Source organism: Triticum dicoccoides, chromosome 1B (genome assembly GCF_002162155.2).
Source record: "Triticum dicoccoides isolate Atlit2015 ecotype Zavitan chromosome 1B, WEW_v2.0, whole genome shotgun sequence".
In the NCBI taxonomy this organism is placed as follows: domain Eukaryota; kingdom Viridiplantae; phylum Streptophyta; class Magnoliopsida; order Poales; family Poaceae; genus Triticum; species Triticum dicoccoides.
In genome coordinates this window covers 95490376-95516829 of record NC_041381.1, presented here as the reverse complement: position 1 = coordinate 95516829, position 26454 = coordinate 95490376, and the positions used below count along the sequence as shown (strand labels likewise).

The following is a 26454-nucleotide window of genomic DNA, read 5'->3' as shown; positions in this document are numbered from 1 at the left end:
TTTTGTTGGTGACATTGTCCTTGGTATTGAGGCGACCTCTGAATGGCAGCCATAAAAAGACCTTGTGCTTTAAAGGAACGATTGGTAGCCAAACAAACCGAGCAGCTGAAGAAATCACACCTCTGAATGTTAACAGTTTGTAGAAATACTTGACATTTGCAGCGTTGCTAAATATTCCGGCTGATATTGAGTCTCCATCCGTGCTAGGGCTAGTACCGTTAAGAAGCAGCAGCAACAGCTGATCCAATTCGATTGCAGCAGTGGTGGGCAACACTGGTTTAAGTTTCAGATCCCATGTGTTATCTGTATGTTGGGACTGAACAGAGCAGTATTGTTCAGAGGCAAAGGTGAATAGTACAGGGAAAGCATTCCATCAAGCGCTGCTCACTGCACCAAGTATCAAGCCAGAAAGAAATGTTCCATCCTGACTGAATTTGTTATGGGCGCACATCACAGGCCGGAACGGAGCAATCTGAGACCCCAACTACTAGTAACAACCTAAAACCCTAACCCCCAAATCCTTGTGGATTAACTAATCAAGGAGCCCTACATCCAGGGATTACTATTAATTGATTAATTAATCCGCATGCCCTGTTGCATGGAATTAGGTCCCAATCATCCAGATCCAGCCAACCAACGGGCCCCTCGATGGAGACACACCCAGAAGAAAACTGAACAGCACACAGCACCTAGCGCGACGGCGGTGCGAGTACCTAGGGGGAGGGGCGGCTTCGGCGGCGCCATGGGCATGCAGGTGCGGCGCCGCCTTCTCCTTCTCCTCCTCTTTCATCCTGATCCTGTACCAACGAAGCGAACGGAACGAACCGCCCGCGTTTAGTTACTTCGCCGGCCGGACCGGAGCGGCCAAGACGAAGTTGAACAAGAAAATGATAGGAAGATGGGTAGACGCTGGCTGACCTCCGCCGCTCCTTCCCCGGCGGCGCCAACTCCGCGGCCGTCTCTGTCGCCCGCGGCGGTTGGGATGAATATTCTTTTCTTTTCAGTGAATTATTACACTTTTATTTATACGGGTTGAGTTTGAGCGAATTACACTTTGCACTTTTTTTTACCAAAAATAAAGTAGTGCACACTTTGCACTTTGCACCACGAAGACCGTCACTTTTTATTGATAGTCACTTAGTACTATCATTTTACTCTCCTTTTTGCGACTCAACTTATCAACTTTACAACTTATTATTTCACTTTGACTAAAACGTGCAATACACAATATTGTAAAAATGATACATACACTAGTGTAAACTGTAGGAGACAAAAAGATCATTAAAATCCTAAATTCTAAAAAGTGCAGCTGCACTTTTTAGAGCTCCCGAGCACACACCCTTCCGCGTCGTCCGATTAAATAGTGCTGCGCAGGAGGCGACCAGCCGACAACCCACTTCCTCTCGTCCACCACCCACTCCCCGTCCCCTCCTCCTTCCTCCTTCGGTCCTGCCTTACCGCGAACTCCTCCACCTTTGCCGACCCGTCGCCGAGGATCCGAGCCACCGCAACACGCTAGCCTCTCCATCCTACCTCCGCCAACTGTCCCGACCCCCTCCATTATCAACCGCCGCCGCGCCGCCCAGATCCGAGCAGCTGCACGCAACTACCTGCACTCCTTCCCTGGCGCTACCGATCCGGACGAACGACAGCGTCACCCCGCGCCAGATCAGCGCCATACCATGCAGGATTCGCACCCCAACATCATATCCCGTGAGATCGGTTTCTCTTCTCGGACATGGCGGCCTTCCGCACCCCAGGGCATGGATCGCCTATACGCCTAGCGGGGGCAATGTGTTGGGGTGGTAGGAGCCTATCGACAGAGGGGAACCACGGCCGCCGACATCGCCGGAATGGCTCCGCTTCTCGTACACCAATGGGACGGGGGTAAGTTTTCCCCTACATACATACCATCGTGGTTATGGCTCATGCCAAAAGACATGCATACCATGGGCGCCTGCATAATCTGAAACAAGAGATTCAAGTGTTGGTTTGGGTGCACTAGTTGCAAGATTCAGTCAATTTCAGCGATGCTTTCTCCCTAACATGGATTAGGCTTTTGGTCGGGCTCATCGGAAAATGGGTTGTTGTACAGAGCGATCTGATTAACGGCTGAACTTAACGATTTTTCCAAAAAAAAAGTTGATGCGCATGATCCAAGTTCTGCAGCACAACCTCACAATGCTAGCATATCTTCACAATGTTTAGCATATCTTCCTGCAGGAACTAGCAAATAATGTATAGATGTGAAGAAACTAAATTAGCAACACCAGGCAACTGATGGGAAGATTCTAAATCACTTGCCAGGCGACCAACTCTGTTCTTCAGAGGAATCAAAAGCCCCCAAAGCATTTGCACACGAGTATCAGCCACTTGCATGAATTAGTAGCATGTGCAGATGCTAGTGCTAATCTGATGGCATGATGCATTTTTGTCCCTTGCTGTACTACAGAAATGTGGTCGTCTCCATTGGATAGGCCGTGGAAAAGCGCAACATCAACGATCCTGAGAACTTATTCATTTCTATGGTTTGCACTCTCAAGAAGAATAATAGCGAACTGTCTCTGTCAGCTTTCATCTACTTTTTTCTTCAGGCAAAAAATTTTAGTGCAAGCGGGCAAGTTGTAACCAGCACTTAGGCAAGTATATATCAATAGGGAAACAACCCTTTTTCCTTTTTTCAGGCAAAACCAATCGATGCATATACTGGTGTTTACTTTGAGAGGTGGATGCAGTGATTAAAGCATAGACATAGTGTACCTTCTCTTTTTCCTAGACAATATTACACACTTATATGCACTAGCCTTTTAAGGACTGAATGTAGTTTTTGTCTCTGCATCCTCAATATTATGGTATATGATCTGCCCTACAATCTATAACTTTTTTTGAGTATTGACTTCTATCCAAAAAAATAGGCTTTCTTCTAGTCAAATGATTCCACGCTAGCATGCCCTAACTTGCCTAATAATGGCTGAAAGTTGCCTATTATATATTTTTTGATATATGATTTGCAGTAACCAGCAAGTAGAGGGAGCAGAGAGGTGTTGGAGTGCTGGCAACCAGCAAGCGAAAGAGTTGAGGGGGCAACACCGTCAGTGCGCCGCGACCACCTAGCGGGGAGGAACTAGAGCAGGGAAAGCGATGTCCGCAGTAGTCGAGGAATTGGGCCGCAAATCGCCGGTAAGTATCATCTAATCACCCCCCTAAGCATGTGTTTTCCTACTCAAATCTACGATTCTAGTAGGGATACAAATTTGAAACCTTTAGGGTACCCTCCGACCCTACTTAGTTCTCAACAAAATGAACTATAGTTTAAAAAATGAAGTGAACTCTGAAAATTTAATCCATTTAGTTGAACTAAAGAGAGTCGGAGGGTACTCTCAAGGCTCTAAATTTACATGCCTATATTCTAGAGATAGAGGTGGGATAGGGAGGTTGAAGAGGGTGTGTGGTGTCCTAGGTTTTTGGGCGAATCGCTGATTTTGAGCACGGGGGTGGTTTGTGGCATGGGGATGCAGGGGCTGGAATCATCGATGATTTGTGCTTAAAGTGTCGAAAACTTGCCCAACACATGATATTTAGTTGCTAGAGATGATGGCGCGAGTTGCCCAAAGATCCGTTTCCAAGATGTTGGGTTTTATTTTGCCCAAAACTTGTCCAACACATGATAGTTAGTTGCTAGAGAGGCTAGCGTTAGTTGCCCAGAGATTCTTTTAGCAACAAATTCATTTAATTTGAACAAAATTTGCTATTTCCAATAGTATAAGTTGTCTACGTATAAATAGTACTTGCCTAAATCACCAAAGTTTCGTAGATTTTTTTTTCTGCACTAGTATGATACATTGAGGCGGGATATGGAGATTGAAGAGGGGTGTGCGGGGTCCTGGGTTTTTGGTGCGAATGATGATTCTGGGCATGGGTGTGGCTTGCGGCATGGGGATGTGTGTGCTAGGATCATCAACGATTTTGCCAGAAAGTGTCCAAAACTTGCCTAACACATTATAGTTAGTTGCTCGATATGCTGGCACGAGTTTCCCAAAGGTCCACTACCAAGTGTTCTAGGTTTTATTCTACCCAAAACTTTTCCCAACGCATGATAGTTAACTTGTCCAACACATTGTAGGTAATTGCCTCAAAATAACTCGGATAATGAACAATCCTAGAGTTTTGTCTAATGTTTCTGTTACTTAGTTGTCTGACATGGTTCAGATGTTTTTGCTTTAATGGATGTGTACTCAGTAAACTCGTCAATGCTGAGATCAATGAATTAATAAATTGATACTACTAGTTGCCTACAATCAAAATAACTAATTCATCAAGTCTACAGTATTTTGATTGTAGACTTGCCTACCATCAAAATTAAATTTGCCTACAAAGAAGCAGGGGAGTTGCCTGCTTTTTCCCCATCAGTGACCAGAATGCAAGTCAAGTTGTTTTGGCATAGGCGGCTCCTCCTAAATGGGTCTTCTGGGTTGTTTCGCAGCCCACAAACTATCCCACCAGAACCCCAAATAGTTGCTTTGCAACTACGCATGCACATTTGTCTGTACACAAGTAAAAAGATATAGCATGCCTTTCCCGTGCCATAGAATATGCACAGTCCCATGAGTTCCAGTACATCCAAAAATTGCCTGAGACTAACATCACAGTTGCCTACAAGCTACAGACATAGGTACCTGATTTTATCACCCATTAGGAAATAGTTTTTCCTTTGCCCTGTGTTCCATCGCAACACAAGTTTTTGCCTGCAATCAGACACACAGTTTGCCTACAATCACACAAGTTTTGCCTCAATCTACTATGAATCTTGCCTATAACACACAACTTGTGCCCGAATGTACTATGCATAGTCAGGGGGCATGTCCTCTTATTTGATTTTTCTTACTACTGTTACACTAGCAGTTTCAAAGAATATTAGCTCTTTTGTGTTCATGTGTGGGTTTGGTCATCATCGCGTTTTGTTTTTCACGATGCACCCAACACTAGTATGTTCGGTACATATATGACATTCAAAAAGTTGCTTACTACTTCTTGCCATGTCTACTAGCCTTCCGGTTGTGGGGGTGTTGAAGTTTTTATTATTTTTGCAGTCCAACGGACAAAATTCTCAAACTATATGAAGTCAACCTTTTCAGCATATACTTCCAGGTAAAATACAAACTTGCCGCATTCTACTATGTATCTTGCTTACATTCCCGGAACAGGACTTGCTTTCTGATTTCATTATCCTATTACATGTTTTTTTCTCCTAAACCAGGGATACATGCAAACTAGACATCCTAAGAACAAAAAACATGCCAAAGAAATAAGCTCCTCTACTCACTTTTCTATGTATGCTTCGTACAACCCAAATTGTTGCGACCAACTTGCTTTTGTCAAAAAAAATCCATACCATTTCGCAAGTTACAAGTAAAAAAGCAAAGCAAAAAACATATGTTTCTTGCCTATACAGGAGGGGCGGATGAAACATAGTTGTGATTTTTTTGCCCCCATAGTAGTTGATTTTTATTTTTTGTTGACTGCATCGAAAGCTGCATGAAATAACATCAGTAGTTGGTTGACTTATTCTGTAGTTTTTACCCACACCACCAACCCAGCAGTTCTTGCAACCTACAAAGACAGCATAACATAGGTTGTAAACATCCCAAAGGTTAATATAAAAATTTTATCTCCAAAGACTTTTATTCTTTTTAGATTTTGGGTTTTGTTTTTACCACAAAACCATCAATTGCATGCAAAGCATCCCTGTGCTTGCTTACATCTGAACACAACTTGCCTAAAAAATAAAAATACCTACAACAACCAAACCAGCTGCCCTTGCAACCCCACAACCTACAAACAAAAAACACAAACCAGCCCAAAACCCCCAAAGGGAAAAAGAACCAAAAAAACTGTTATCCAATTGCTTCTTTTTTCTTCTAATTGCATCTCACCTCAAACTAACCTAAAAAACACCTCTAGTTGCTGGTTGAAGTGCCTATTTACACATGACGGGGATTGGGGTTGTTCTTTTTTACCCTTTTTTACGTAGTTTTGCATACATAACCACAAATCGGGATAGGAAAGCATGAATCATCACTATGTGGTTTGGACCCACACCACCAACCAAAAGTTCTTGCAACCTACAAAACTACCATAACCTAGCCAAAACCTGAAAGGGTAACACCCAAGAAACTGACCTCAAAGCACTTTTATACTGATTTATTTATTGATTGCACTTTTTTTAGAATTTAGGTTTTGTTTTACCACAAAACCATCATTGCCTGGGATAGCTTTCTGCACTTGCCTACATTTCAATACAAGTTGCCTAAAATATTAAGAATACCTACAACAATGAAAACAGCTGCTCATGCAACCTACAAATCTGCAAACCAAAAACACAAACCAGCCCAAAAACCCCAAGGGAAAATCAGCAAAAAAAGGGGGTTCTCCAAGGGCTTCTTGATTTCTTCTAATTTTTCCACAAATCCATAATTTGCTTGCACTGCAACTCAAACTTGCCTAAAATAAAAACCCTTAGTTGCTAGTTGAAGTGCCTATTTACACAGGATGGGGGTTGCTTTTGTACTAAAGAAGCATGAAGCTTGCTGCGTGTGTTTCTTTTTGTTCATGAATTTTGTGTGTATGTTGCATCCCCTAAAGACTTGTGTTTTCTCTGTCCAGAAAAAGAGCTGGAGCTGGAGAGGCCGTACAGGAGGGGAGGGGAGAAAACTCACGTTCAAATGTTGGAGGAATCGTCAGGGAGGTGCTGGGTGGTGGGCCTGCAATGGATGGGGTCTCATGCCGGTTTGGGCGGTTACGATCGGGGGGCAGGAAAAGATGCTGCGCCATGTGCGTTGGGAGGCTAGGACCATTTCTTTCCTTTTTTCGTATAACAACTGACAACGGGGGAATAATTACTATATTTAGGTGTGTGATCTAGAGTGCTAGTCAGCCAACGTTTGCTGGCTAGACACGTCCCATTAAAATATATCCAACTTGGGTCTAATCTTGAAGATCTCAACGGAACAAATACAACAGTAAAAGCACATTGCACTTTGGAGGCTCCATTTGAGCATAGCCCATTTTCAATTTTCAAAATTGTTTTTTTCTTGTACTAGTTGTATCACGCTACTCACTTTTGCTACTAGAAAACATATCCAACACAGGGAAAAAATAAAACAAAACAGAGAAGAAAAAAAAGGAAAAAAATGAAAAAATCAAAGAAGAAAAAACTTAAAGAAAAGAAAAAGAAAAAACAAACTGCCTACTCAAATAACCGGCAGAAACTGGAAAACTCGACGACGCCAGTGGCACAATAAAGAAAGAAAAAATAAAGAAAAAATAATAAAGAAAACTGGAAAAAAACAAACCAGTATGAAGAACAGATTTTGTTTTCTTCTAGTAGGTTGCGTCCTACATACTGTATTAGACAACAACTCAGCGCTAGCGCAATGGCTAGCAGGTTGCGAGGAGATCCAGGTTCGATCCCTCACGAACACAAACTCTAGGGGGGTGTTTGTTTCCAGGGACTAGAAAAAGTCCCTGTTAGAGACTTTTTTACCAAACGGGAGGGACTTTTTAGGGACTAAACTAGGCATTTGGGACTAAATGAAGAAGACTCTCAAGGAGATTCTTTTTTGGGACTTTTCCAACAATGCCCCTACATGCATTCATTGGCCCGCCACCCCATGGTGTTGTTTGATTGTTATTTTTCTATATACTAGGGGCAACATGGTCATTTAATAACCTCTAGAAAAGGACTAGGGACTTTTTCGTCTCTAAAAACAAACGGGGAGGGACTTTTTAGGGACTAGGGACATTTTAGTCTCTGAAAACAAACAGGGAGGGATTTTTTAGGGACTAGGGACTTTTTAGTTGGGACTAGAAAAAAATCCTAGGACTTATGAACCAAACAGGCCCTAAGTCTCTTTAGCCACACAATTGGACCGACCCAACACGCGCTAGTTCACTCGGGACGTCACTCGGTTTGAAAAATAGGAAAATGTCTTGATTTTAAAAAAGTCAGAAACTTCAAAAATATCTTGAATTTCAAAAAAATTGGAAAAAATACTCATCTATTTTATACTCCATCCGTTCCAAAATATAGCGCGCCCATGCTTTTCGAGGCTCAACTTTGACCATAAATTTAACCAAGGAGACTGACTACGGTGGGAAAAAAATTATATAATTGAAAACTTCTTTTGAAAACGAATTCATTGGTATAATTTTTGTTCCCGGCGCAACCGGTCTCATTTGGTTAAATATATGGTCAAAGTTGAAACACGGAAACTGAGGACGCATTATATTTTGGAACGGAGGGAGTACTTCTTTTTACAAACTAGAATAAATATAAAAATGTCTTGAATTTAAAAAAGTTAGAAACTTCAAAAATATCTTGAATTTCAAAAAAAATATGGAAAAAATACTCATCTACTTTATACTCCATCCGTTTCAAAATATAGCGTGTCCGCGCTTTTCGAGGTTCAACTTTGACCATAAATTTAACCAAGGGACTGACTGCGGTGGGATCAAAAATTATATAATTGAAAACTTCATTTGAAAACGAATTCATTGGTATAATTTTTGTTCCCGGCGCAACCGGTCTCGTTTGGTTAAATATATGGTCAAAGTTGAAACACGGAAACCGAGGACGCATTATATTTTGGAACGGAGGGAGTACTTTTTTTTACAAATTAGAATAAATATAAAAATGTCTTGAATTTTAAAAAGTCAGAAACTTCAAAAAAATCTTGAATTTCAAAAAAAAATTGGAAAAAATACTCATCTATTTTATACTCCATCCGTTTCAAAATATAGCGTGTCCGCGCTTTTCGAGGTTCAACTTTGACCATAAATTTAACCAAGGGACTGACTGCGGTGGGATCAAAAATTATATAATTGAAAACTTCTTTTAAAAACGAATTCATTGGTACAATTTTTGTTCCCGGCGCAACCGGTCTCGTTTGGTTAAATATATGGTTAAAGTTGAAACGCGAAAACCGAGGACGCCTTATATTTTGGAACGGAGGGAGTACTTTTTTCTACAAATTAGGATAAAAAATAATCAATTTTTTTAAAAAAATTCATAAATTTGAAAGGGTTCACGGCTTTTGTAAAAATGTTTCAAGGATTTGAAAAACACTCATCGATTTTGAAAACAATAACATCAATTTTGAAAAATAATTCATCGATTTTCAAAAAAAAATCGTCGATATTGAAAAAATTGCATGCATTTAGAAAAATAAAAATAAAAAAGAAACAGAAAAAAATAATAAGAGAAATAAAAAGGAAAAATAAAAATACAAAACCAATCATAAAACAAGGGAGAATAAAAAAATAAAAATCACATCAAAAGAGGGTGGTTGGGTGGTTATGACGGCATACTTGGAACCATGAAGTCACTGGTTTGAATGGAACTAGGACCTCGGCATGTACAACACCGCCTTCTACAAGCTCCTCGTCAAGTAGAAGGCTTGGGACGGCGGCGGCGGCGGCGGCCAGGACGGCGACAGCGGCAACTACACCACCTTCTACAAACTCCTTAGCATGTAGAAGGCTCCTCGCTGCCTCTGCCTCCACTCCACAAGTCCACATACATCACGGAGCAAAAACCCAAGCGAAACCGAACAAGCACCACCGCGGTGTTCCTCTGGGTTCAGTCCAGTGTTCCTTTCCACCCATGCGTAGCGGCAACGCCAAGACATGCAGGGCTAAAGATGGCACTGCCACTGCACTCACCTAGCTGACTGCCACTCTCTGCAACTGAACAAACCCCGCGCGTGCGTATGTTATTAGCAAGAGGAACATCGTTTGATTAATCCATCATCTAATTACATGCCAGAGATTAACAGGCATGGATGATTCCACAGCCTTGGTCCATGGAAGAAGAAGAACAAGAAGAAGATAGTGCATGCAGGTACGTGTTTGGTAGTGCTGCAGAAAGTAAGTACACCTTGATGATTATTCAGAACATCCATGCCAAGACATGCATAATTGCTGCCTTCTTCTGTACTTACATAACTATTACAAGCATCATTCTGCTCATCTAGTGCTCTGTGGGTAAAACAAAAGATTTGAGGTCATGATGCAGAAAGTGAGAAGATACTGTAACTTTGTTCGGAGCTTTGTCCAAAGGTTGAAAACACACACATACAGACAGAAAGCAAAATCGACAAGTAGAGTCCAAGATGAGAGACTGTTAACGGCGGATCATTCTCGTGAGTTCTTCTTCTTTTCCCAAAGTGATTTTGGAAAGGAGAAAGGAGGGAAGAACATGTGAAAAAGGGGATAAGAGCTGCTGTTTAACTTCTTGTGTAAGCAATGTTCACATGAGAATATGCTTTGGTAGTGTTTCTGACCCAAGCCATCAAATTACAGAAGAATACATCTATGTTTTTTTTTCGTTTTTCTGCTTCCAGACTACCAACCGCCCTGCACGACTAGAATTCGAGATCAAATGTAGCAAACCAGTTGCTACGTTCTGAAACCGCGTACCACCCCGTGTTCAGGTTTGTGCTGAATTATTCTTCAGTCCTGCAATGTGCAGAATAATACTCCCTCTGTATCCGAAATATAAGACGTTTTTCATCTTATATTTAGATAAGGAGGAGTCGTCAATACGAGATGCACTTCATAACAATTCGAATCACTGAGCAACAAATCGGTGCTCATTTCATTACAGATAACTAGCAGAGCCCAACATTTCTTTGCACAAAGTTTTCTCTATCTAAATCGCAATCGCTGTCACTAAATCACAAAGTTATTCACCTGCGTCATGAGCTATGACACCATCATTACCCACTAAACCCCAAAAGCCTTAAACCTTCCCTTCCTTACCCCCTCCTCCCGCCGCACTGAGCCGGCGGCCGGCGCCGCCCCCTGCCGCCCTTGGCCGGGCACGCGGCCACCACGGTCTGCGGCGGCGCAACACAGTTCCAGTGTGCACATACCGCCGCGCTCAACGGCACGCCGCGCACGCTGATGCCGGTCAGGAAGTTATCCTGAAGGAAGAGCACCCGCATGCGCCCGCTCTCCGCCGCCGCCACAATCTCCGCCGGCACCGCGCCAGCAAACTTGTTCCCGTTCAGGTACACCGCAGCCGCGCTCGCAAGCTGCGCCGGCACCCGCCCGGATAGCGCGTTGTGGCTGAGGTCCACCGTGGAGCCCGACGGCAACCGCCCCGCCGGCCGGAGCTCGCCGGAGAAGGCATTCTTGCGCAGCTGCAGGTACCCTATCCGGAACGAGAATACTTCTCCGGGCAGCTCGCCGGAGAACCAGTTCCCGCCGAGGTCAAGAAACGACAGCCTCGTCAGTCTGCGAAGGACGCCGCCCACGCCGCCGGAGAGCCTGTTCCCGGCGAGACTGAGGTACACGACCGTCACCGGGAGCGGCGGGACGCCGCCGGATAGGCGATTGTTCCTGAGGTCGAGGTGGACCAGCGGCGAACTCACTGTCTTGGGGATCTGTTAGACTGTATTTACATGTGTATATTGTAACGTTATATACCACCTCATTATATATATATGTGATAGGCCACCCTTAGAGGGTTGTGCCGGTTCCCCCCAAAGCCTATTGTCTTACATGGTATCACGCTAGGTTACGTCCGCTTCCGCCTAAAAACCCTAAACCGCCGCTGCCGCCGCCGCCGCCACCGCCGCCGCCGCCGCGCCCGCCGCCGCCGTCGCCCGATTGCTATGACGTCCGCCGCTGTGTCCGGCTCCACCGCCATCGGTTTTCTGCCGGCCTCCCTCGCGGCACTTCTCTCGAGGCCGCTGGATGCCGCCTCCCTTCAGGCGCCGATCGGGACACGGAGCGTCGGCTCCCTCTTCGCGCTCCCGCCGGCTGCTACTTCGCCCGGGCAGGCGCTTGTGGCCCACACCACCGCCGCCCCGTCAACCGCGGCTGTCGCACCCTCGGCCACTGCGCCGCTGGTGGCGGAGGACGTCGCGCTGGCAGGCTTCGCGGCGTCAACCGCGGCCATCGCGCCCTCTGTCACCGCGCCGGCTGCCCCTTCGACTGTCTCCACGGTGTTCTCACCTCAGCCAGTCTTCTCGATGGAATCGCAGCCGCCGCCGCCGTTTCACTTCGGCCATCTCATCACCATCAAGTTGTCGTCGGACAATTACATCTTCTGGCGCGCGCAGGTTCTTCCGCTTCTTGGGAGTCACTACCTGCTTGGCTATGTCGACGGCTCTCTCCCTTGCCCTCCTGCGCTGGTTGACAGCGTGCATGGTCCGGTCTATAATCCGGCTCACCGTGTCTGGACAGGGCAGGATCAGGCGAACCTCTCCTCCATCCAGGGGTCGCTCTCACCGGCCGTTGCTGGGCTTGTTGTCTTCGCCAAGACGTCCCACGAGGCATGGACTATTCTTGAGCGCTCGTTTGCGGCACAGTCGCAGGCTCGTGTATCTGGGCTCCGTCGCCAACTTGGGGAGTGTCAGAAGCTTGACTCCACCACCACTGAGTTCTACAACAAAGTCAAGAGTCTCGCCGACACGCTGGCCTCCATTGGACAGCCCCTCACCGACTCCGAGTTCAACTCGTTTATTGTCAATGGTCTTGATGAGGAGTATGACGCCCTAGTCGAGATCATCAATGAGAGGGGCAACTCCACGCCCATGCCAGCACACGAGGTCTTTTCACGCCTCCTGCTTACTGAGCAACGAGTCGAGACGCGCCGATCCAGGGGCAACGGCGCCCTCTCGGCAAACGCCGCCACCAAGGGTGGTCGCTCCTCTGCTTCATCCAGGGCTCCTTCGGGGCAGTCACCACCACCCGCCTTGGCCCCTCCTCCTACTGCGACGCTACCAGGGGCTGGCGGTCCACGTGTGTGCCAGCTTTGTGGTCGCGATGGGCACTGGGCCTCGAAGTGTCACAAGCGCTTCCAGCGGGGTTTTCTTGGTCTTGGCAATGACGGGAAGGATACACGCAACTTTGCTCGTCAGGTCGCCATGGCTGATCGTCCGCCGCCGCAGAAGCCACAGGGACACACTCAGTCCTACTCCATTGATCCCCACTGGTACATGGACTCTGGGGCGACAGAGCACCTGACCAGTGAGATGGGGAAGCTTCACACTCGTGAACCCTACCATGGCTCCGACAAGATCCACACCGCCAATGGAGCAGGTATGCACATCTCTCATATTGGTCAAGCATCACTTCTCACTAGACATGCCAATAGGAGTCTTCAACTTCGCAATGTTCTTCGAGTTCCATCTGTGACACGTAATCTTCTTTCAGTTCCTAAACTCACTCGTGATAATAATGTGCTTTGTGAATTTCATCCTTTTGATCTTTTTATTAAGGATCGGGGCACGAGGGACATTCTTCTTAGTGGGCGGCTCTGCCAAGGTCTCTATCGTCTGGAGCATCCTGGCGTCGCTTGCGTCTTCAGTGGAGTTCGGGTATCTCCGTCACAGTGGCATGCTCGTCTTGGTCACCCGGCCACACCTATTGTCCGGCATGTTTTGCGTCGTCATGAGCTTCCTAGTGTGTCTAGTAATAAAGATGTAGCAGTGTGTGATGCTTGTCAGCAGGGGAAGAGTCATCAACTTCCTTTTTCAGAGTCCAGTCGTGAGGTGAAACATCCTTTAGAACTTGTGTTTTCAGATGTATGGGGTCCTGCTCAGACTTCTGTTAGTGGTCATAATTATTATATCAGTTTTGTTGATGCTTACAGCCGCTTTACCTGGCTTTATCTTATTAAATGTAAATCTGATGTGTTTGACATTTTTGTTCAGTTCCAAAAACATGTTGAACGCCTTCTCAAGCACAAAATTGTTCATGTTCAGTCGGACTGGGGTGGCGAGTATCGCAACCTCAACTCCTTCTTTCAGTCGCTTGGGATCACTCACCGTTTAGCATGTCCACATACACATCAGCAGAATGGTTCAGTAGAACGTAAGCATCGTCGCATTGTTGAAGCTGGTCTGACTCTTTTGGCCCATGCATCTGTCCCGTTTCGTTTTTGGAGTGATGCTTTCACCACTGCATGTTTTCTCATCAATCGTACTCCCACTCGTGTTTTAAATATGAAGACTTCCATTGAAGTTCTCCTTAATGAACAACCGGATTACACCTTTCTCAAGGTGTTTGGGTGTGCTTGCTGGCCCCATCTCCGTCCATATAACAAGCGTAAGCTCGAGTTTCGTTCCAAGAAGTGTGTTTTTCTTGGTTATAGCTCTCTTCATAAAGGATACAAATGTTTTCATGTTCCCACTAATCGTGTCTACATCTCTCGGGATGTTGTGTTTGATGAGCATGTTTTTCCCTTTGCCAAACTCCCTGTGTCCACTACCGAGCCACCTGTCATGCATTCATCCTCTGTTGCTTCTGACCAATTTGATGATGTTGCATATTCTCCTCTATTGTTGCCTAACCATGGTGCAGGCACTGGTCGTGGGGCTCGTTTGGAGATTCTGGAAGCGCCGTCTTCCTCTTCGTCGCCATCGCCTTCATCCTCGGCACCTTCTGTTGTGCATGAGGAGCACATGGCGCCCCTGCATGGCCTCGGTTTTCGTGCTCATGCACGGCCGATCGACGTCCTAGCCCGGTCGCCTCTGGCTTCTGGGCTGCCTTCGCCATCGTCGCGCCCTGCAACCCCGCCGACTGGGCCGGCCTCCTCGGTCCCCGTCTCGCCCAGGGCGTCGGGGCAGTCATCACCAGGCCTGGCCTCACCCGCCCCTGCCTCGCCCGCCCCTGCCTCGCCCAGGGTGTCTGGGCCCTTCTCACCAGGGTCGGCCTCGCCTGCTCTCGCCTCGCCAAGGCCGTCTAGGCCGGTGTCACCGGAGCTGGCCTCGCCCACCCTCGGTTCGGCCATGGCCTCTGAGCCCCTGTCGTCGGGCCAGTCTTCGCCATGCAGCCCGGAGTCGTCTGTCCCGAGCTCACCTGAGGTGATTCCTGCATCTCCGGCGACCGTCACGTCTCCGTCACCTTCGCCTCCGCCGGCTCCTGCTGCTGCTCTACGTCCCCATACGCACAGTCGGAGTGGCATTTTTCAGCCTAAGCAATGTCACGATGGCACAGTTGCTTGGTTAGCGGCGTGCATGTCTGCTGCTCTCGCAGATCCATCCTCTGAGCCACGCACGTATCAAGCTGCTATGCGCATTCCTCATTGGAGAGAGGCCATGGAGCAGGAGTATCAAGCGCTTCTTCGCAATTAGACATGGACTCTTGTTCCTCCACAATCACGGGTAAATGTCATTGATTCCAAATGGGTTTTCAAAGTGAAGATGCATTCTGATGGGTCCATTGAGCGCTATAAGGCTCGTCTGGTTGCTCGTGGTTTTCGACAGCGTTTTGGACTTGACTATGAAGACACCTTCAGTCCAGTGGTCAAGCCTACTACCATCAGACTTCTTCTCTCTCTGGCTGTTACTCGAGGTTGGTTTCTTCGTCAGCTTGATGTTCAAAATGCTTTTCTTCATGGTGTCTTGGCGGAGGAGGTTTACATGCGCCAGCCTCCGGGTTTCTCTGATTCGGATCGCCCTGATCATCTCTGTCGTCTGTCCAAGGCAATTTATGGTCTGAAGTAGGCTCCTCGTGCTTGGCATGCTCGTCTTGCAATGGCTCTTCGTGCTCATGGTTTTGCATCATCAACTGCTGACTCCTCATTGTTTCTTCTTCAAAGGCCTGAGGTTACTATGTACTTGTTGGTCTATGTAGATGATATCATTTTGGTCAGCTCCTCTCAGTCGGCTGCTACTGCGCTTGTTCGCTCACTTGGTGCTGATTTTGCGGTCAAGGACCTTGGGAAGCTTCATTACTTTCTTGGTGTGGAGGTTACTTCTCGTGCTGCTGGTCTTGTTATGACGCAGAAGAAGTACTCTCTGGATTTGTTGCAGCGAGCTGGGATGCTTAAGTGCAAACCGACGACTACACCCATGTCTACCACTGATAAGCTCAATGCTGTTGATGGTGTGCTTCTTTCTTCTTCTGATGCGACCGAGTACCGGAGTATTGTTGGTGGGCTCCAGTACTTGACGATCACGCGACCAGACATTTCCTATGCTGTTAACCGAGTCTGCCAGTATCTGCAGTCACCCCGTGACACTCATTGGTCTGCTGTTAAGCGGATTTTGCGCTATATTCGTTTCACGGTGGCTCATGGTTTGCATATTCGGCCGTCTGACTCTGGTTGTCTTTCAGCATATTCTGATGCAGACTGGGCTGGCAATCCGGATGACAGGCGATCCACGGGGGGTTATGTTGTCTTCTTTGGCTCTAACCTGATTGCCTGGAGTGCTCGGAAACAGGCTACTGTCTCGCGTAGCAGTACTGAAGCTGAGTATAAGGCTGTGGCCAATGCCACATCAGAGATTATCTGGGTACAGTCCTTGCTTGAGGAGTTAAGTATACCCCAATCACAGCCTCCTGTTCTTTGGTGTGATAACATCGGTGCTACATACCTTTCTGCAAATCCGGTATTCCATGCCCGAACGAAACACATTGAAGTTGACTATCACTTTGTGCGTGAACGTGTCTCTCAGAAGCAACTACAGATCAAGTTTATTTCTTCCAAGGATCAACTTGCTGACATCTTCACCAAGCCATTGCCTTTGCCACAGTTTGAGACTTGCAGGCGCAATCTTACCCTTCTAGATTCATTAGAAAGTGGCTAAGATTGAAGGAGGGTGTTAGACTGTATTTACATGTGTATATTGTAACGTTGTATACCACCTCATTATATATATATGTGATAGGCCACCCCTAGAGGGTTGTGCCGGTTCCCCCCAAAGCCTATTGTCTTACAGGATCTCGCCGGAGAGGGAGTTGTGGGAGAGGACGAGCGTTCGGAGACTCCTGATTTGTAGCAGTGACGAGGGTATCCTGCCGGAGAAGGAGTTCTTGTTGAGATCAACCGTCCGAAGAGCAGGGGAGAATGCTCCGGGGAGGTTGCCGGAGATGAGGTTCCCGGATAGAGCGAGGAAGCGGAGCGACGAGAGCGCCGCGACGGCGGAGGATAACCCCCCGGATACGCGGCCGGGGACGAGCGAGAGCGAGCTAAGCGCGGAGAGACGCGCGAGCGCCGCGGAGGGGAATGCGCCCGAGAGGCCCGGTGCGCCGGCGCGCGGGTCCCCTAGAGCCAGTGTGACGACCCGGCCATCGCCGGAGCAGGAGACCCCGACGAAGCCGCAGGGGTCTCCGGTGAAGTCCCACGAAGCGAAGAAGCCGGAGCCCGGCAGGTCGGAGAGCGCGCGCCGGACGGCCTGCAGCGCCAGTTAGTCCACCGGATGCAGCGTCGCCGCCGCCGGCTGCACCGCAACCGCGAGAAGGACGGCAGCGAGGAGCAGGAAGACGCCGGGGCGTTGCGTCGCGCGCGCGACCATTGGTCTCTCGAGGCGAAGTCGCGAGGCGGTAGCTTAGTATCCGTCGAGGAAAGCGAGGGAGGTCAGTGAATCGCACTGTTCAACAGCGCGGCGTCGGGTGGTGTGAGCTTGTAGGAGAAGAACGCGCTGGGATGGGGGCCGGCTCTGCCTTGATAACCGTGCACCGACGCGGAGAACAAAGCGGCCGCAGTGAGTCAGTCATTTGCTGTTTCCCACCACGCTGGCACGTGGGACCAGGTCCTAGGGGACTCTCTATGTCAGCGAGGCAACGGGCGTGAGGTGTGATTGCTTCTTGCTAGCTGGATTCACCACGCGCTGCCGTGGGAGTGAAAGCTAGAGCGTGTGGCTTCCGCACCAAGGCATGGAAATTTCAAGGTTGACTAGAAGCATACCCGCGCCTTGCTGTGCCGTTCTACTTTTGTACCATTTATTTACTTGATTGTTAAATTACGAATAGATTTCTTGCCGCTTTTGCGAGCCAGGGGTTGTTGTTCACTTCATGAGCTTTTTGTGTTTTGGCTTCTATTGTTTTGGGATGAGAACACCCTTTATTGCATTGCAAGATATATCCATATGCTAAGAATCATCATTTACTTTGTAGGATATTACTTAGTTTCTTTACGACTATTATTCTTCACAACAATGATATGTTAACAACACTGCCATAAACATATCCAAATTCCAAAGTAGTGGTAGGCGTCACACATATCCTGGACTTACAGGGTTAACCATAGTACTGGATGAACATGATAATATTTATCTACAAAACTAATTCAAAACTATGATATGCGTAACTGAGGCTTCTGATTGTATTATTCATCTACAATATTCATACAGCTCTATCATTTGACCAACCAATATTTCATAACTTATCTTGGTTAAATAATACAAAACACCAATAATAATAGCCTGCAATAACGGTAAAAGAGTACTGGAAGTGAGGAATACTTGGAAGTTGCAGCACTACATCAAAGTATATGGCTTCTGGTTTTAAATATTGATCATTTAGATGCGTAGTTTGAGTAAAAATAGAAAGAACATATTTGAAATAAAAGCAATATTTGCACTGACTAACGACAGGAAAGGAAATGAATCATATTTATAGCGGCCTCTAAGAGGAAGAGACAAGAATGTGAGGATCAAGAGATAATAGTACAAGTGATTGATCTCAGTTTTCATTTGAATGTAACATTATTGATGCATTAATAAGGCCTGATCAGCTGAGTACATAAGCGACCCGGTAACAATTAACCAAATTATCTTCACAGAAAAACCTAGTTAGCATTTTCTTTTATCGTTTTAGCACCAATTAAGTTCAGATAGAGATCGTTCTCCTTAGGTGTGGAACCATATGCTAATTAATACTCCCTCGGTTCTAAAGTATAGTACATACTTTGTTTTGAAAAGTCAAGCGTATCAATGTTTGACCAAGTTTAAAAAAAATCAACATCCACATGTACTTTTATAGTTTATTTATTTAGAACTTCATATATTGATAGTTTATTCTAGAAACATGGTCAAACATGGGCATCTTTGACTTTTGGAAAAACTAATAGACACAACGTTGTGGAACAGCAACAACATAAAGCATGTCCTGTATAAACTGCTTGAGGTTGTTAATCCACAAGCACGTACATGGTACTCAAACAGTGAAGCATGAGGCTTTCATATTGAAACCTTACATGGTGAGATAAAATCCCGGTATAATATGCTACTTGTTTAGCCCCGAGTGAGATTGAATTTGAATCAGGCTGCGAAAGAAAGGATGACAGAGGGAGAGGGAGGAGGTATGGGGAGTTGTACTACAGACCTTGTGGACCATGGTGTGTTGATGAAAGCGACCAAGTTTCGAAGATGACAGTCGTCCCTGTCCAACCCCGTTGCTAGCCATGGCATCCTACCTCGTTGTCTGCTCCTATAGGTGTTGGGGAATGTAGTAATTTCAAAAAATTTCCTACGCACACGCAAGATCATGGTGATGCATAGCAACGAGAGGGGAGAGTGTTGTCCATGTACCCTCGTAGACCGAAAGCGGAAGCGTTAACACAATGCGGTTGATGTAGTCGTACGTCTTCACGATCCCACCGATCAAGTACCGAACGTACGGCACCTCCGAGTTCAGCACACGTTCAGCTTGATGACGTCCCATGAACTCCGATCCAGCAGAGCTTTGCGGGAGAGTTCCGTCAGCACGACGGCGTGATGACGGTGTTGATGATGCTACCGACGCAGGGCTTCGCCTAAGCACCGCTACGATATTACTGAGGTGGAATATGATGGAGGGGGGCACCGCACACGGCTAAGACACTACTAGAAAAACCCCTACTAATGGCGCACCTAATATGGCCATTAATGGCACATCTGTGGTGCGCCATTAATAGCACGCCATTAGTAATTTTTACTAATGGCGCACCACCTGGTGCGCCATTAGTATCTGGTATACTAATGGCGCACCGCGGGTGCGCCATTAGTATAGGCCAGCGTGCGCCATTAGTATGCCTCCCAGGGGCCATGTATACCCAGGTGCTTTGGCATACTAATGGCGCACCACCACTGGATGCGCCATTAGTAACCGCAGCATACTAATGGCGCACTACCCAGTGATGCGCCATTAGTATGCACTGTCATACTAATGGCGCACTGTCCTGTGATGCGCCATTAGTATGAATATTAGGTTTTTTTTATCTTTTTATTTTCTGTTTTTTGCACAGGTTACAAAATGTATAGTTTGACAAAATATAGACAACACACATCAACAACAGATTCATCGAATACAATAGAAGATTAGTCTTTGAATACAATTCATCATATTAGTCTCCGAATACAATTCATCATATTAGTCTCCGAATTAAAAAGACCGAACAAAGATAGAACATTATATTACAAGTCTCGAGACCGCGAGTAGCGAGTTTGTCTTCACATTACAAGTCGATATCGATCATCTAAACTACCATCACATAGAAGAGAGCTGCAGTCATCATGATGAGCATCATCACGATGAAACTCGTCTTCATCCGGTTCCCTCCCCTCTCCCGCTAGATAGCGGGCGTATCTAGATTCGGCCTCGGCCCTAGTGGTGTACCCTTTGTAACTATTACTGCTGAATCGGTGAACCTGTCTCCGACACTCCTCCCAGTCATCGTAGACTCCGGAAACCTTACCCTTGTACACGACATACGTCGGCATCGCTATGCACTAGCCAAACGAAACGTTAGTACCAATTCACAGACAATACATAAGCAATATATAATTATGCAACAGAACGATCGGAAGAGAAAAGGAAGACATTAATAGCATCGATTACATCTAAGTTGTACGACTCTCAAAACCAAAAAGACATACTACAAGTTCATTAAAGTTTAATTACAACATGAGCCAATCGATGTTTCAGAACTAGACAACTCGACTCAAGGGACCGGAGCGTGGATGAAGCCGCCGTCTATCGTGGGAGTCATGAAAGAACGGGCGTTGTCATCCTGCATTTGTAGCATTGTGTCGATGTCACTGTTGGACGGTTGATTTCTGAGGTAGAACTGCCCCGAGGTACGAAGGACATCTTGATGGATGATTTCCGCAAACTCCGACTGGATGCGAAAGAATTCTTGTCGGAGGTCCGCGTCCTGGATTGCCGACACGCTCGCGGCCCAATCTTTGAGTTTACTCGGTAGCAGAAGTTGATGATGGTCCCGTACGATCGCCCGCATGTGATGGATGGCGTAGTAGGCACCCTTCTGACCGCGAGGCGGCTGCTTGACGCAGCAGAACGTCGTATTGTGGGAGAACACGTGCTTGCCGTACTTACGAATAGGCCTGGTGAAGGTGCCTCCAGATTGGGCGTAGCCGGGGAGAACATCATCAAGAACCTTCTTGACATTTGTGTAGTCTACGTTCGACTGACGGTCCGGGTCGAAATACGTGGCCCTGGAATATTTGGGGCTTAGGAGGATGAGCGTGCAACGTGTGTCACTGCAGAAAACACGGAATGTTAAAAGAAAAACGATCGAAAAGTAAGAATTCATATGTTACGGGCCGGTTGAGGGGAGGACTTACTCGGGAAAGTAAGGCACGAGGAAGTTATCCTTATCTTGGTTTGCCAGAATGACGCCTTCGAGGTAAGAACTCGCGACTTGCCGGTCCCCAGCGCTGCCCAAGATCTTGGCACACATGTAGAAGGGGTCGACTATCACGATGTCCGGGGTCTTGTCGCGAATGATCCGCATCTCCATACTCAGCGAAAATAGCCGAACGAAGGTGTAGTGCAGCGGATGAAGGTTCAACATAGCGTGGATGTCATCAAAACGCAGGACGATCGTACGCCCGATGGAGTTATCCACAAAGCCCTTGCCCTCTGGCACCTTGGCCGCGAAAACCGGGTATGCCACATCCTTCTCCCTGAGACGCCGCTTCTCCAAAGCAAGAACACTGTCATGCAGACTCCGCATAGCACCGGTTGCAGCATTGAGCATATTTGTCGGTAGCATCGCCCTACCCGCCACATGCACCCTCGTCGAGATATCCTGCGGTGAAGGTGGCCCGTCCTGAGCACGGATCGTACTCGGTGCCGGCTGGCTCGCACCCTTCTTAGTCTTTCTTTTGCGTGCCTTCTTCTTCTCCTGTAATGGGACCGAGTTCTGCTCACAGACCGCCTTCTTGAGTGTGTTGGGGCTGATAATATTTCGCACCTCGCCTATCTGAGGCTCGATGAAGTCGGCAGCTGGAGGCGTCTCCTGAGAGCTGAACGCCAGACGGCGCCTGTTGCAACTTGGCTTCTCCGCGGTACGAGCTAGATCGCACACGTCTTTTGTTGGGTTTGGTTCTTGAGAAGGAGGCCCCATGAAGTCGCCATCGTACCCATGCTCGGCAAAGTACTGATCAACGTTGCCAAATGTATCATCGTCGTCGTTGTTGTTGTTCTGATCCTGTGCCATATGCATGTTTGGATCCAGTGGCATAGGGATGTCCGGCACCGTTACGGCGGTCTTGCCATGGGGCCGACTTGGCGCCGGCACGACTGGCGGTGTTGTCTTTGGGGTGGTGTCCCCCACCCCCAAACGAATCTGGCTCTTCGGCCAAAGCAGGGGCCAGCTCAGGCAGGCGCTGAGGGTCATCACGTCATCATCGTCGGCCCCGACGGGTCGAATCGGAGGTAACAAGTCGTCGCAGCCTGGCAGCACCCGAACCAGTTGAACCCTAAACAAGTTGGGTGGCATCTGGGTACCGTGGAACAAGGGGTTGCCCGGTTGAACGATTTTGCCCTTGGCGACATCGACCAACTCGTTGTTCACGAAGTGGAGGAGAGTGCACGGAACATCGGCGGCGCCCTGCGAAAACATGTAGGGCGTCAGGGATGCCCAGTCAAAGGCAAGGAGATGAAGTCCTCGGCCGAGAGAGGCTTAATTAGTTACCGTGATGATGGCGTCGAGCTCGGCTAATGTCGAGGCACCGCCAACGGCGGGCGTGCAGTTGACGGAGCGGCCGCTTGCTGAAGAGGTGCCGGCCGGCGTACACCCGGGTGCATTAAGCTCCCGTGCCAGCGTCAGAGACACCAATGCCGCCTCCGCCGGAGGCACCAATGGCCCCGCCATCGCATTATGCGAGTTGCTGGCCGTGAAGCTAGGAATCGGGGGCGGCCCCTGTTGGCCGCCCGCAATCCACGCACTCAACCCCGAGATCAAGGTAGGCACAAGGGCGGTGATCGTCGCTCCGAGTCGTTGTTCCACTTGCTCTTGGACAATCTCCGGAATCCGCGCCATCTGTGCCTTGAGTTCTTGAACCTCTCGCGCCTGGCTTTCCAAGCTGGTCTTTTTCTCCTTCCGCACACCAGCGGTATAGTATGACCCCCATTTTGTCGACAAGCCTTTGCCGGCCACACGACCAGCTGACGTCGGCTTACTGAGCTTATCCTTGTTCTTCATTATATTCAACCCCCTATTTAGAGTGGTGTCCCAAGGGTTGCTCTTAGTCGACCCCGCGCTACTGCTTTCAGTCGCCTGCGGAAGGAATGTGAACCATTTAGAAATTCGGCTTCATTAATTAGAATGCAACCATATGGAGCTAATTACGCGGGGGTGTATTCCTTACCAGAACAAGCTCAAGCCGCCTGGTCTTCGGATCCGTGGTAAGCTCCTTTGTTTTCGGGTCCTTCTTGTACCGGGCCCTGACAAAGTTCCTGGTCTGCTTGTCACCGTATTTATCGAAGAGGGGCGGTAGGCCTTGCTCGGCATGGTCCGCCTCCTCCTTGTCCCATATAGGCTCCGCCACTCTGTAACCGCCGGGACCGAGTGTGTGTTCCCCTATGTTCAGCTCCTGCATTTGTTTCCCCCACTCACTTGATTGGGAGCTTGCGGTGCTCGAGCAATTGATCTTGAAGTCGTTGTAGTCATCTTCGGTGATCGAAGGATTTTTCTCCTTGATCTTCTCATAACTCTCACCTTTCTCGATCATTCTCTTCACATTGCTTTTCCAAGTAGACAGGGCCTTGCTCATCTTCGTGAGGGCAGCATTGTTCACTTTATTCCCTTTGAGGCTTGTGTTTTCGAATTCAGCGGGGAACTTGTATCGTTCGTGCAGCTTTGTGAAGAGGAGGTGGCGCAAATTCCCTCGGTCAGGATGCCTCAGGTTCTCGGTGTTGATCGAGACGGTGCTCCGGACAATGCACCCGAGCTGAAGCGAGTACCCCTTGATTATTCGTTCGGGCGTCGTTGGATTCCCGTTGGAGTCCACTTCAGTAACTTCCTCCTTGAGGGTGCAGAGCACGATCGGGCGCCGGTCCTTCCGTTGCCTCTTCGGCTGGCTGCTATCTGTGCGTGCGCCGCCATCATCAGTGGTGGCATCCTCGGCGGCACCATCAGTGGTGGCATCAGTGTGGTCATCCTCGGCGGCACCATCCGTGGTCTCAGGATCGGTGGGGAAGGCGGCGGCCTCATACAAGTGAGGTTGTTCCTCCATCTCCTGGGACAGCTCCCAGAATGCCTTGCCGCCCGAACCCCCGGCCTCATCGTTGTGGGCCATGTTTCTCTCTAAATAGAAACAAAGTTTGGCCAAAAAGTTGGTTATTGTCAAGGAACAAGATCATGGTCTCATCATTTAGGGTTTGTCGACACCGAGGCATCCTAAAATCTAAGCTTTTATCATTTAGGGTTTTTCGACGCCAAGGCACCCTAAAAGCCTAACTTTTCATCATTTCGGTTTTTATCGACACCGAGGCACCCTAAAAGCCATGCATTAGTCACAAGTACGCCGGGGCACTTGATCCTACTTAATTAACTACTAAGATACCCCGGCCTATGCATTAGTCACAAGTACCCCATATGTCCTATTTTTAGCAAAGTCATGCTAAAATTCACGGAAAATTTCAGCATGACCTTTGCTAAAAATAGGACATATGGAGTACCCGAATTTGCCGGAACGGAAGTTAATCGACATTCCGGCAAACTCAAGGGCCTCTCGGGGTACCTGCAAAATCATCATGACACGATGGTCGGAGACAAAACCCAGCAAACTAGCAAAATCATAACAAATTGTTTTCTGTTAAAGATGATCATCATCTTTACAAGTCTTTCTCAATGTGATCACAAGTAATTCAGAGGCATCACAAGTAATTCAGAGCATCACAAGGCATTAGTAGTTCAGTACATGAACAAGTTTTACAAACCCATATAAGAACAAGTGAATTCTAGTCCCATTGACACTCCTGGTTTTCTACAAACACCAAGTACTAGGGCACACAAAAGTTCTGAAATTTGTGTGCCTAACTGAATTAACTGAATTTTCAGTAACCGAATAAACTGAATTTTCAAAACTGCAAGAAGCCAATTAAAAAAAATCCAACAGCACTAGAACTGAGCTGATTGACAGTAGTTTTGTTCACTGTTATGAAGAGAAACTTCTTCTTGTAAGAAAGGACTTCGCGTGTGGTTTGGAATATTCAGAAATCAAGTTGAAATATAAAACCATATAGAGGTAGGTATGCTACAAGTCTACAACATATATACTAATTAATCAACTGCAATCAGGAGACAGTTTCTTCTTCTAAGTCCATCTCACGGTTCGCTGAATTAAGAAAAATACATCATCATTTCAGAAAACTTACGCAAACTACTCAAAACAGGAAGAAGAAGAAAAACACATTTCAGAAGGAAAAAACTTTTGTATAGCTAGAATTCAGAATGCATTCAACAATCCAAACTTTTGTATTTCCTGGATAACAAACAGTAATGATCTCTAGCCCTGACATTCATTTATTCATTCTTCTAGTAAATAGGTGCATAAATGTTCTTGCCGAATGGGTTTATTTTTTTTTGATCTATATGCTCATATATGCAGACGAGGCTAGCCACTTTTCTGCCACTCATATGCCACTGATAAAAAAAATGAACTTTCACCAGTAAGTTGTAACTTGGCAGCCAGTCAGTTTATACAACAAAGATAATCATATATTTCTATGAACACTAGACGCCAATCTGAGGATAAAAAAGCATCTACTAGTAACTAGTGCATATGATCATCACTAGCCCATAATAGTAATTAAGTTTTTTTTGTAGACAAACAACATGTTTATATTTCAGGCATCTACATCTCAGAGTGTACCGAACAAAACCCAGAGCTTGGTGCTAGTGCTCTGCTGCTCAAATTGGGTCGAGAAGCATCTACTAGTAACTAGTGCATATGATCATCACTAGCCCATAATTCGTGTACTCCAAAAATTCAAGCAATTGTACCAAATTTTGAAAGAGATTTTTCCAATTTATATTTAAATAGAATTGGGGTATACACCTTGGAATCCTCCTAATGGAAACAGCACTAACTGGCGTCTCTATTTCAGCACGAACTGTCAGAAGACTTTTGACCTAAATAATATTTAAATGGTTCTAAGTTAGTAAAGTACATAAAGAAAGATCATCGAGTAATTCTCCATGGCATAATTTTTACCTACCAACAGGAGACCTATAACATTTCTAGGGTTTCCTGAATACACAGGTACACGGCTGTGGCCCCGGGCAAGAATTGTACCAATTGTTTCCCTGTAAATACAAGTAAAGAAGGTTCACTATAAATAACAGTATGTGATGAGCATGTCAAAGGTTGCATAGTGGAGTCCTCTCGATATATACTATTCACAACTGTTTATTAATTATAGTATCTA

The 26454-nt window shown here is 46.9% G+C and overlaps 1 long non-coding RNA gene and 1 pseudogene across 1 annotated transcript; one reads left to right on the top strand and one right to left on the bottom strand.

The window, feature by feature from the left end:
• Positions 1–1413: 1413 nt before the first annotated feature.
• On the top strand, positions 1414–7049 carry LOC119301808. The gene is made up of 4 exons (XR_005147192.1): positions 1414–1887; positions 3015–3180; positions 5091–5148; positions 6664–7049. It is a non-coding gene; the product is annotated as an uncharacterized LOC119301808 (long non-coding RNA).
• Positions 7050–10770: 3721 nt separating this feature from the next.
• On the bottom strand, positions 10771–17309 carry LOC119350182 (annotated as a pseudogene).
• Positions 17310–26454: the final 9145 nt, after the last annotated feature.